Source organism: Amblyomma americanum, chromosome 6 (genome assembly GCF_052857255.1).
Source record: "Amblyomma americanum isolate KBUSLIRL-KWMA chromosome 6, ASM5285725v1, whole genome shotgun sequence".
Taxonomy (NCBI): Eukaryota; Metazoa; Arthropoda; class Arachnida; order Ixodida; family Ixodidae; genus Amblyomma; species Amblyomma americanum.
The window spans coordinates 197,201,177-197,211,703 of record NC_135502.1 but is presented as its reverse complement, the minus strand read 5'-3'; positions in this window follow the sequence as shown (position 1 = coordinate 197,211,703).

Genomic DNA, 10,527 nt, shown 5'->3' with positions numbered 1-10,527 from the left:
GACACAGTGTTGGCAGGCCTCAAGTGGCAAACCTGTCTCGTCTATCTAGACGACGTTGTAGTCTTCGCAGCGAGCTTCGAGGAACACCTCCGGAGGCTGAAGGCAGTACTCGACGCAATCAAGTTATCCGGACTTACCCTGAAGCCTGAAAAGTGCCGGTTTGCCTACCACGAACTATTGTTTCTCGGCCACATCATCAGCAAGGACGCGTGCGCCCCGACCCGCAGAAGACAGCCGCCATTGCCAATTTCCCGCAGCCTCATGACAAGAAGGCGGTCCGCAGATTTCTGGGATTGTGTGCTTATTACAGACGCTTTGTGAGGAATTTTTCGCGCGTCGCGGAACCTCTGACCAAGCTCTCCAAGGTAGACGTACCATTCACATGGAATTCGGCACAAGCGGAAGCCTTCAACGAACTTCAGCGTCTCCTGCAGTCTCCACCGGTGCTAGGGCACTTTGACGAAAACGCCGAGACAGAAATCCATACCGACGCAAGCAGCTTTGGTCTAGGCGCCGTGCTCGTCCAGAAAAACGAAGGAGTCGAAAAAGTAATAGCATATGCAAGTCGTTCATTGTCGAAAGCAGAAGCGAACTATTCGACCACTGAAAAGGAGTGCCTTGCGATCGTCTGGGCTACATCGAAGTTCCGTCCCTACTTGTATGGACGCCCGTTCAAGGTTGTGAGCGACCACCATGCATTGTGCTGGCTGGCTAACTTGAAGGACCCCTCTGGCCGTCTCGCTCGATGGAGCTTGCGCCTCCAAGAATTCAACGTCACGGTGGTCTACAAGTCTGGGCGAAAGCACTCCGACGCTGACTGCCTGTCACGAGCCCCTGTCGACACGCCGCCAAAAGACGATGACGACGACGCTTTCCTTGGACTGCTAAGTTCCAGCGACTTCGCACGACAGCAGCAATCTGATCCTGACCTACAGCGCCTGCACGAGTATCTTGAGGGGAAGTCTCCTTCACCTCCTGCCCTCTTCAGGCGTGGACTATCGTCCTACTGTCTGCAACAGGGAATCGTCGTGAAGAAGAATTTCTCACCGAACAAGGCCGCCTACCTTCTCGTCGTCCCGAAGAGCCTTCGGGAGGAAATTCTGCAGGCTTCGCATGACGAACCAATGGCTGGCCACCTCGGGTTTACTCGCACCCTCCGCCGAATCCAAGAGAGATATTACTGGCCTCGTCTATCCTCCGACGTCGCGCACTACGTTAAGAGTTGTCGTGAATGCCAACGCCGGAAAACGCCACCGAAAAGACCAGAAGGGTTCCTGCAGCCGATTCGACCGCCATCAAGACCTTTCCAGGAGGTCGGTATGGACCTACTTGGCCTCTTCCCAACATCAACGACGGGCAACAAGTGGATTATTGTGGCGACCGATTATCTCACCAGGTACGCCGAAGCAAAGGCCCTCCCGAACGGCACAGCAGCAGAAGTCGCCAAATTCTTCGTCGAATCCATTCTTTTACGACACGGCGCCCCCGAAATACTGATAACAGACAGGGGGACAGCGTTCACGGTGGAGCTAACCCAGGCCATTTTGCAGCACAGCCATACAAGTCACTGGAGAACAACTGCGTACCATCCGCAGACAAACGGGCTTACAGAACGCCTCAACAATACCATCGCCGATATGCTTTCTATGTACGTAGACGCAGAACACAAGACATGGGACGTCATTCTTCCCTGTGTGGTGTTCGCCTACAACACCGCTGTGCAAGAGACCACCCAAATGACACCATTTAGTCTCGTCCACGGGAGGGAGGCCACGACAACACTCGACGCCATGCTGCCCGACGTTACCGACGAAAGTAACCTCGACGTCGCCGCCTACCTGCAGCGCGCAGAACAAGCTCGACGACTTGCCCGTGAGAGAATACAGGACCAGCAGCGCACCGACGCCCGACGCTACAATCTTCGAACACGCGCAGTGCAATACAAGCCAGGCGATAGTTTGGGTTTGGACGCCGATTCGCCGCCGCGGACTGAGTGAAAAACTTCTGCGCCGCTATTTCGGCCCGTACAGGATTCTTCGCAGACTGGGTAATCTGGACTATGAAGTCGTCCCTGACGGAGTTACAGCATCCCAGAGACTTCGCACACGCTCAGAAGTTGTCCACGTCGCCCGTCTGAAGCCTTACTATTCGCGCTAATGACTCTTTGTGTTTACATTATGAGTATTTATTTTGTATGCTCTGTATCTTTATGTCCGTTATCCCTGTTTTTAAGCATCGGGTCGATGCTTCTTTAAGGGGGGAGTAATGCCGCGAAGCTTGCTTTTTGTCTGATCTTCTTATCGCGGCAGGCACGCCGCATTATCAATTTTCTGGGACGCGAGACGCGACCAGAGTTACCTCGATTTTTCCTAGCCTCGCGCAAGTGTGCCTACTATGTTCTGGAACTTTCCTTGCCGCCTTTAAAATCGAGCACGGCTAAGAGCGGCTGGCATTCTGTTAGTCGACGACCGCCGAGCACGTTCGCTGCTATCGCCGCCGCTGAATTTTCAGAGCTGTTCTTAGTGGGCGTAAGCCAGCCTATTAAAGTATTCTCTTACGAGCTGCTCTGTGCCTTCCTCAAGACCGGACCCCAGTCGGTGCTACGTGACCCCGGCGGAGTTCCCGTCACCACCTCGTGACAATATGATAAGTATGGAAAGAAGGCTACAAGGAAGCAATCTAGGTTATAATCTGTCGTACAGATTAAGCGGAAAGGTTGTTGAGGAATGACTACCGGGTGTAGTGTATGCGGACGATATTGTACTGTTAAAAGATAGCCAGGAAGATTTGCAAACTCTGGGTAATTGCTGTGGAGATGGATGCAGTTTAGGTTTCAGTTTTTTCGCAGCTAAGTCCGGTGTGATAATTTTCAGCGATGCAACTGATCAGGAGCTTATTATAGAAGACCATGAAATACCCCGAGTGGCCAAATACAAATATTTTGGGGTATGGGTAAACGAAGGCAGATGTACACGGAAAAGCACGAGCAGTCTCTCATAGCAAAAAGACGAAGACACGCCGGGATAATGAAACATAGGGCAGTGTGGGGTTACAACAGGTATGAAATACTGAGAGGTATTTGGAAAGGAACAGTGGTGCCGGGGCTTACTTTTGGGAATGCGGTTCTGTGCTTAAGGGCAGAAGTTCAGTCGAGATTAGAAGTAAATCAGAGAGCTGTTGGAAGATTAGCATTAGGTGCCCGCGGGAAAACCACAAACGAGGCTGTGCAGGGTGATATCGGCTGAGCATCGTTCGGAGCACTGGAAGCTCAGAGTAAAATACTCTACGATGAACGCGTGAGGAAATTGGACGATAACAGGTGGGCAGCTAAGGTATTTAAATACCTATACAGAAAGAACGTTGACTCACAATAGCTGAAAAGAACTAGAAAGCTATCCATTAAGTATGCCAGACACGAGGACGGAGAAAGACCGAGCATTAAACGCAGGGATAAAAACGCGGAGCGTAAAAATGGGATAAATTCAATGGAAAAGAAGCACAGTGTAGAACTATATCGATACTGGAAACAACAGATCAGGAAGGAAGCGTTTTATGATAACTCAAGAGTCAGTGCCCTACTCTTTGAAGCTGGGTCGGGTGTCTTAGAACGCGCAGTTATAAAAAGGAATTTAACGAAGATGACAAATGTGCTGTGTGTGGACCTATAAGGCCCCTCGGCGAAGGCAACACATCACTTTGGCCCCGGCTTCCTGTAGACGGCATCTCCAGCCTGAACCGACCGGGGGAAATCGGCAGTCGCCTTTTCCAATCCTCTCTCCATCTTTCACTTTCCTATCTTCTTTCTCACAAACTCTCCTATCTCCTACTCACTTCTTGGTTTTTGTCACCGTCTATAGGCGGCTAGGGTTAACCTTGTGTGGCCAACTACCCTGAGTTGTGTCATATTTGGTTATATTTAGGGTGTACAGCTGGCGCGGGCAGGGCTTGCTAGCAAGTTCTGGTCTCGTCCTCTAGCTGGGCTCCGTGGTGGGTGGCTGGCACCATGACCGAAAAGCCTAAAATAATCCCCAAGTCCGCCATGTACTATGTCTACGTCGATGATCTTCAAATAGCGTGCACATCCTCAAACATAACAGCATGCCAGAGACCAACTCAACTGACAGTAAACAAGAAAACGACATGGGCGGATAAAAATGGTTTCAAGTTTTAAGTAGCTGTTCTGTTCTCGCTGAAAAGAGATCTGCACACTGACCCCACCCTTTATCTGAATCAAGTCGCGATACCAGTAAAAGTTGAGCACAAATTTCTGGGAATAACTTTTGATAATAAACTCACATTCCTGCCACACATACACACCCTCAAAAAGGGCGTACACGTCATGACAGACTCCCAACCAGCCTGTAGGCTCCTACTTGCAGGCAGAATCGCTAAAAAGCTTCTAGGCATAGTAACCAAATCTTAGAGCGCCAATTCCTCCCTAAAACATCAGATAACATGGGTGCCTGGCCATGCGGGATCGGAGGGCAACGAGATCGCGGACGCTCTAGCGCGAGGACATACCGACCGAGCGGGTTCCAACCCCGACTAAAGATTTCTTCCCAAAGTTCCCGTCACCTACAACAACGACTCCTCTTACTAAGATCACAAGGACAGAACTTTACCCCTCCACATAAGAAGCTTAACGCTTAGGAAGCTCGGGACTGGAGGCAACTTCAGAGCGATGCATTCCCCGATCATTTTCCCCGAGCGCTACAAAGGGGAATGCCCGTTGTGCGAAGACCAGACCAATGCATACCACACTGCATGGGGATCTAAGGGCCCGGACATCACCACAAACACTAGCCGAAGGGAGGAGCAATGGGAGACCTCTCTGCTCAGCTCGGAGCTTTACCAGCAGCGCACACTCTTTGCACGGGCTTGAGCGGCGGAAAAGGCCGGTGGAGTCTTGAAATGAAGACACCGCTCATTGTATATTTCTTCCAGAGTTTATTTGCTTTGGTAATAAAGTTTTCTACTACTACTACTGCGCACTGGCGTGGGCTTTTTCCAGGTTGCTGCAGGCCGTTCAGCTTCTTCTTCTTTACCTCCGACCACGGACGCAAAGGTACGCTTTTTTCACTCCTTAACGGCATGGTCCTGGCCACACTTGGGGCATGGGGCCTCGCATATCTCATGCGTAAAGGCACGCAGCGGCTGCGCTATGTAGTCTTGCAGTTGGCTTCCACGTGGCCCTGAGCGCCGCAGCCGCGGCAAGCGCGGAGCACGCCCTCATACTCTAGCTGCACCGTGGTATCGATGACATCCAAGAAGTTAGGCACCGCGGTCTCCATCTCCATTTTTATGCGTCTGATTCCAGTGGTGGCAGTCGGGAAACCAAGCACAGACCCTCTCGACACGCTAAGTATCTCGCCGAATGGCTCGTCGACACGCTAAGTATCTCGCCGAATGGCTGGAGCGCCGTCACCAACTCTATGTAAAGGTGCTCCGAGGAGTAGCCAAACGCTCTCACGAACTTGGCCCGCGTTCCCCGATACTCAAATGAAAAAGCCGTGCCCTTCACCTCAACTGTGGAATCTTGCAGGAAAGGTTCCGCTGCGGCTCTAGTGTGCAGAAAAATCTCAAACTTGCCCCAGTGAAATTCTGGGCGCCACTCAACTCATCCTTCGAAAAGCAGTTGACCAAGATCTAGATGAGGTCAAGGGTCGTGGTGCCTTGCCCGAAAAAAGTGAAAGTCTTAAGTCTTTTAGGAGATGCCATCCTGGCACCACATGCAGGGCACAACTCCATTAGTGGAAGCGCCCGTCTACAGTCCTCGCGTGCCGCATGAAGCGGCGACACGACACGCGCCCACCCCTACAAGAGCGTAAAATCAGCCGCACGACAACACGACAGACAATGCGACACTTCAAAGCAAGCGGCACGATCGGTTCGCGGTAGCGCGACTAACCCTTAAGCACCTGTCAACTAGGCCACCAGTCTTCCGATTTGGTCTGCCAAAATCGTGTCGTCGATATGGCTAGCTCTTGTCACAATGCGCCGACGAAAACAGTCGGCCGAGTGTCGGCGCCTGCGCCTGGTCTCCCACTAGACGGATTAATTTCCTTTTTTCGTTTTGCTTTGTCTCGGATTTTTCCGATCTCTCGACAGCAGAAAGTAAGGATTTGGCAAAAAATGCTAGAGCTGTCGCTCAAGTTAGGGTTAAGCAAGAAAGAGCCGACTCCAGACACGAACTGCTCCCTACCTTATTCTCCTTCATGCCCGCTACCCCGATCAATTCCTTTCTTCTTGTAAGCTCTGCGGGAAACCGGGAGACTTCCTGTATGCCCTCCTCACATGTCCTGCCTTCTCACTCCCTCCATCCCCCACCATGGCGGAGTCATACTGGGAGACTCTCCTGGCCAGCTGCGCTGCTGCTGACCAGCGCCGGATAATTACCGACGCCCGAAGCGGATAGCCCTCCAAGGGCTGTCCTTTGCCCTGTAAGGACAGCCCCCTAAGGGTTACCTCGTGCCATGTTGGGGGTTTGCCCCCCTCGGTATTTGGCAATAAATGTCTCCACCACCACCCCCACCCCCACCCACAAGACGGTAGTTGGCCGATGTCACACTAGCGAAATAACGTGCGAGACCTCCCGCCGGCTTGGCCCGTTCTCGTTCTCACTCTTCTGTTGTCGGAACTCTTTTAAATGAATCCCTATTTAGTAAAACAAACTCCTTATCAATCGTGATTATGAACCTAGAGTGAGTGCCTCCCAGTACTCAGCGGCACTATTAGTTGGCTCAGAAAAGCATAGTACGAAACCTAAACGCAGTCGCTCGCAGGTAAACAATGGAGATATTATTTAAACAAGAAATTAAAAAAAAAGCAAAAAAATACTCAACCGCGCGGACTCGATCTTTGGACCTCCAGATTAAGAACCTATTAACACACCCACGACGCCTGAGAGGGCATACAGGGACTTAAGTTTTTATATGCTGGGCTTCTACCTTGTGAGCGGTGTTTGCTCTCTATTAGGCCAGTGTTTTGCGCACAGGAATTTCTTTAAGCGCGGCCCCTAAAAACGTAAGTCCCTGTAGATATTTGCTTCCTTCAGAAGTGCATATCTGAAGTGTGACACTCGCGACGGGAGTAAAGCAGGCGACACGTGTACGAAAACTTGGCCGGGGCGCTGCACCTGTCGCCGCTTCCGAACTGCAGCCCCACTGCAAGCAGGGACACTAGGAGTGGCAAGCATCGATACGCCTCTTGACTCAAGCTCAAAGCGTACGCTTTGCCACCGCGCAGCAGTGACCGACCGGTCCTTGGCTTGGTGTTGAAGTTCCCACCAGAAAAGACAAAATAGCCATATTATCAGAAAGACCGCCTGATATATACTCGAGCAGCGACAAAGCATTCCTGAGAAGTAGCAAGCTTTCGGCAACGGCGCCGCCCGCGGTCGCGCCGGCCGACGAACTGCGCCGCTGCCTGGCTGCCCTGGTCGTTGCTAGGCCTAGGGCATCTTCCGGATTCGAAGGCGCATCGGACGCCGCTTCGGAAGTCGCCTAGCTGCGCTATAGCTAAAGGTACACTCTTATTATCGCTTTGCTGTCAACAGCATCATCTCACAATAAGCTAAAGATATGGTGAACATCCGTGACGCCTTCGGCAGCCGAGCTAGCGGACAGCTGCGGGCGTCAGTCGAGCCGGACAGCAACGGCGGGCCAGCGGCAGTTGCGAGGCGATCCTGGCAAGAAATTTGCTCCTATCATAGTTGTAACTTCTACAGGCAACTCGGTATTGATCAACAATCCTCAAAAATAATATATTTTTCACGTTTCCCTACCCAAACGTCTATTATTTACGTCAAAAACCATCTTAAGCTCATTTTTTATTACCGCGGCCAACGGGATCTAGGCCGGTTGGCCGGCCGGCTAGCTCGGTCTACTTCACGTTCGCACCAGAAAAGGAAAAACAGCCATGCTATCAGAAAGGCTGCCTGCTATATTCGAGCAACGATAGCATGCCTGCGCAAGAGCCTAGCTTTCAGCAACGGCGCCGCCTGCGGGAGCGCCGGGTGACGAACTGCGCTTCTTCCCGGCTGCCCTGGTCATCGCTAAGCCTAGCTGGTTACGCATCGATGCCGCAGATGAGGGCACTTCGGAACTAGCCAGTGCCGTAATAAAGGAACTAGTCTAGTCACCCCTTTGTGTTTTGCGAGCCTGTCCCATAGTAAAATAAAGTTGTGCTCGATTTCCGCGACGCCTTGAGCAGCGGATCTATAGCAGGCGCCAGGACAGCCGCACTAAGAAACAGCAGCATGCGGCTGTAGAATAAAATTTGCTTGTATCGTAGTAAGCCAGCACATCGGTATTGGCCAACAATCCTCAGAAATGATACATTTTTCACATTCATTAATCCAAGAGTTGCTTATTAAAGTACCGACTTTGTCAAAAGTAACCGAGCAGCCATGACGGCCGGCGGAGCGGGCTCGCTGCCAAATAGCGGCGCTGCGGCCGCTGGCCCTTGTGCTCCGGTTGCGAGCGTAAGCTGGCTTAAGTAAGCCCTCGCCCTCTTTCTTTGGATGATAAAAAGTAAGTCGCTAGCATGCGCGGCGTGCGAGTTTGCGCTTTTCGAGCGCTGTGGTAGTGAAGGAGTGCACTACGCAAGCTAAACTCGCTCAACGTTCCTTCCGGGCTGGGCCGTGAAGCCACGCTCTTTGCTAGAAAAACTCACCCATGATTTCCTTCTCTTCACGTTTGGAGGGTCGAAAAAGTTTGGTTTGGCTTATGGGAGTTTAACGTCCCAAAGCGACTCAGGATATGAGAGACGCCGTATTGAAGGGCTCTGGAAATTTCAACCACCTGGTTCTTTAACGTGCACTGACAGCGCACAGCATACGGGCCTCTCGAATTTCGCCTCCATCGAAATTCAACTGCCGCGGCCCGGTTCGAACCCGCGTCTTTCGGGCCAGCAGCCGAGCGCCATAACCACTCAGCCACCGCGGCGGGCTGTCGAAAAAGTAAGAAGGGGAACGTATCTCGATAACTAAATCCACTTTACCAAGGCTCCGTTTTTTTTTCTGTCGTGAAAATTTTTGCGGCTGATGAGAGAAAAATAAGGCACACGTTTGAGCGGTTTGGAATGCACCTATCGCTACATTTTGAATTTCTCGCCTGCTGGTTCCGCAACAAATTGTGAAATGCTTTCTGCGGCGGTAGTTACGTTCTTTCATTGGCTGCGGGTAATCTCTTCGTTTCAAAAAACGAACTACCAAGAAGCACTGTCACTCACATTTCGAACAGACGTACTCATACTCACAAATTCGTGGCGCTCTTGACGAGAACATTATGTCCCAAACCTGACAAAATATACGCACTGAAAATAATTAACCCGGGCATACGGCATTAGGGCCTTGCAAATCGTTTTTGTGTTGCACGCTTTTGACTAGTCGCTGGCTTAGCAGTTCAGCGCCCACTGGCAGAGCGGTGTCATCAGGAACATTTCAAAGTCACTCCGGATACAACCTTCAAGTGCGGCACAAGATCGGGATGGGAGTCGCGGCGTTCCTCCCTCACAAAGTTTCTGGTCGCAACATGACGAGTATTCGGCAGGATGTTGAAAGGAAATAGATGACCAATATTTTTATCATCACCCTTAGTGATAGGGAGTATTTCTTTCGGGATTATACGTAGCATTAGGCGTTCAGTATTATGCACGGTTTTGGAGACCGACGCGATATTTAATCGATTTTAAACATTTCACTCTATGCTCAGAAATTGACCGACAAAACGTTGTGGCGTTATTTCCTCACTACAACGTAGAGATTGCATACAACGTTTTTCTGTAACATACCGTCAGCAGCCAGGGTGCGAAGCTCCCTACGCCCAAAGTATCGTCTTTCACGTCTGTGTATTAATACGGCGGCGTCTCAAAGCGGTCGGTCAGCCCGGCGGCTGAGAGCCGCGAAACAGCTATCGAAAGTCGCACCCATATGCCGCGGAACGCCGGTTCCAATTTCAACACGGCGCATAACGCTGTTCCCCTAGTCACGATAGGAACATGGATGCTTTGTTTTTCACACGAGGAACTCGTCATCGGCCCTTCATCCGACTTACTGTGAAAGAAATTTAGCGACAGCTTCGTGGTACGCTCCATGCATCCGCTTGACAGACAAGTTTGTGCGTTGCGCTCCATCTGAGGGGAAAGAAAAATGTTCTTTGCATTTCTGTACCGTAATAAACGCCACGCGAAAACGTTTTGCAGCATATATTTCTCATTTCATCTTATAGTATACTACAACGACCCAAACATTCAGAGCTTGTCGTCTGCTCCCGAGCACGGCGACGATCGGTATCACGCTATGGGCTGACGCTCGTGCAGACGAGTGCAGTGCCTCACGTCATAGATGTAGCCACGCCCTCCACTCGCATACACCAGTTTGCACGAAGTGTTGGTTAAAAAAATAGCCCTAATATCCTCATACCACGCAGCGCCAATTTTGAATGCGCGTTTAGAGCACACCCGACGTTACTCTTCGAAGCTCCGGTCTGTGCTTTTAGCAGATGAGTAAGACAAACACGCCCTACA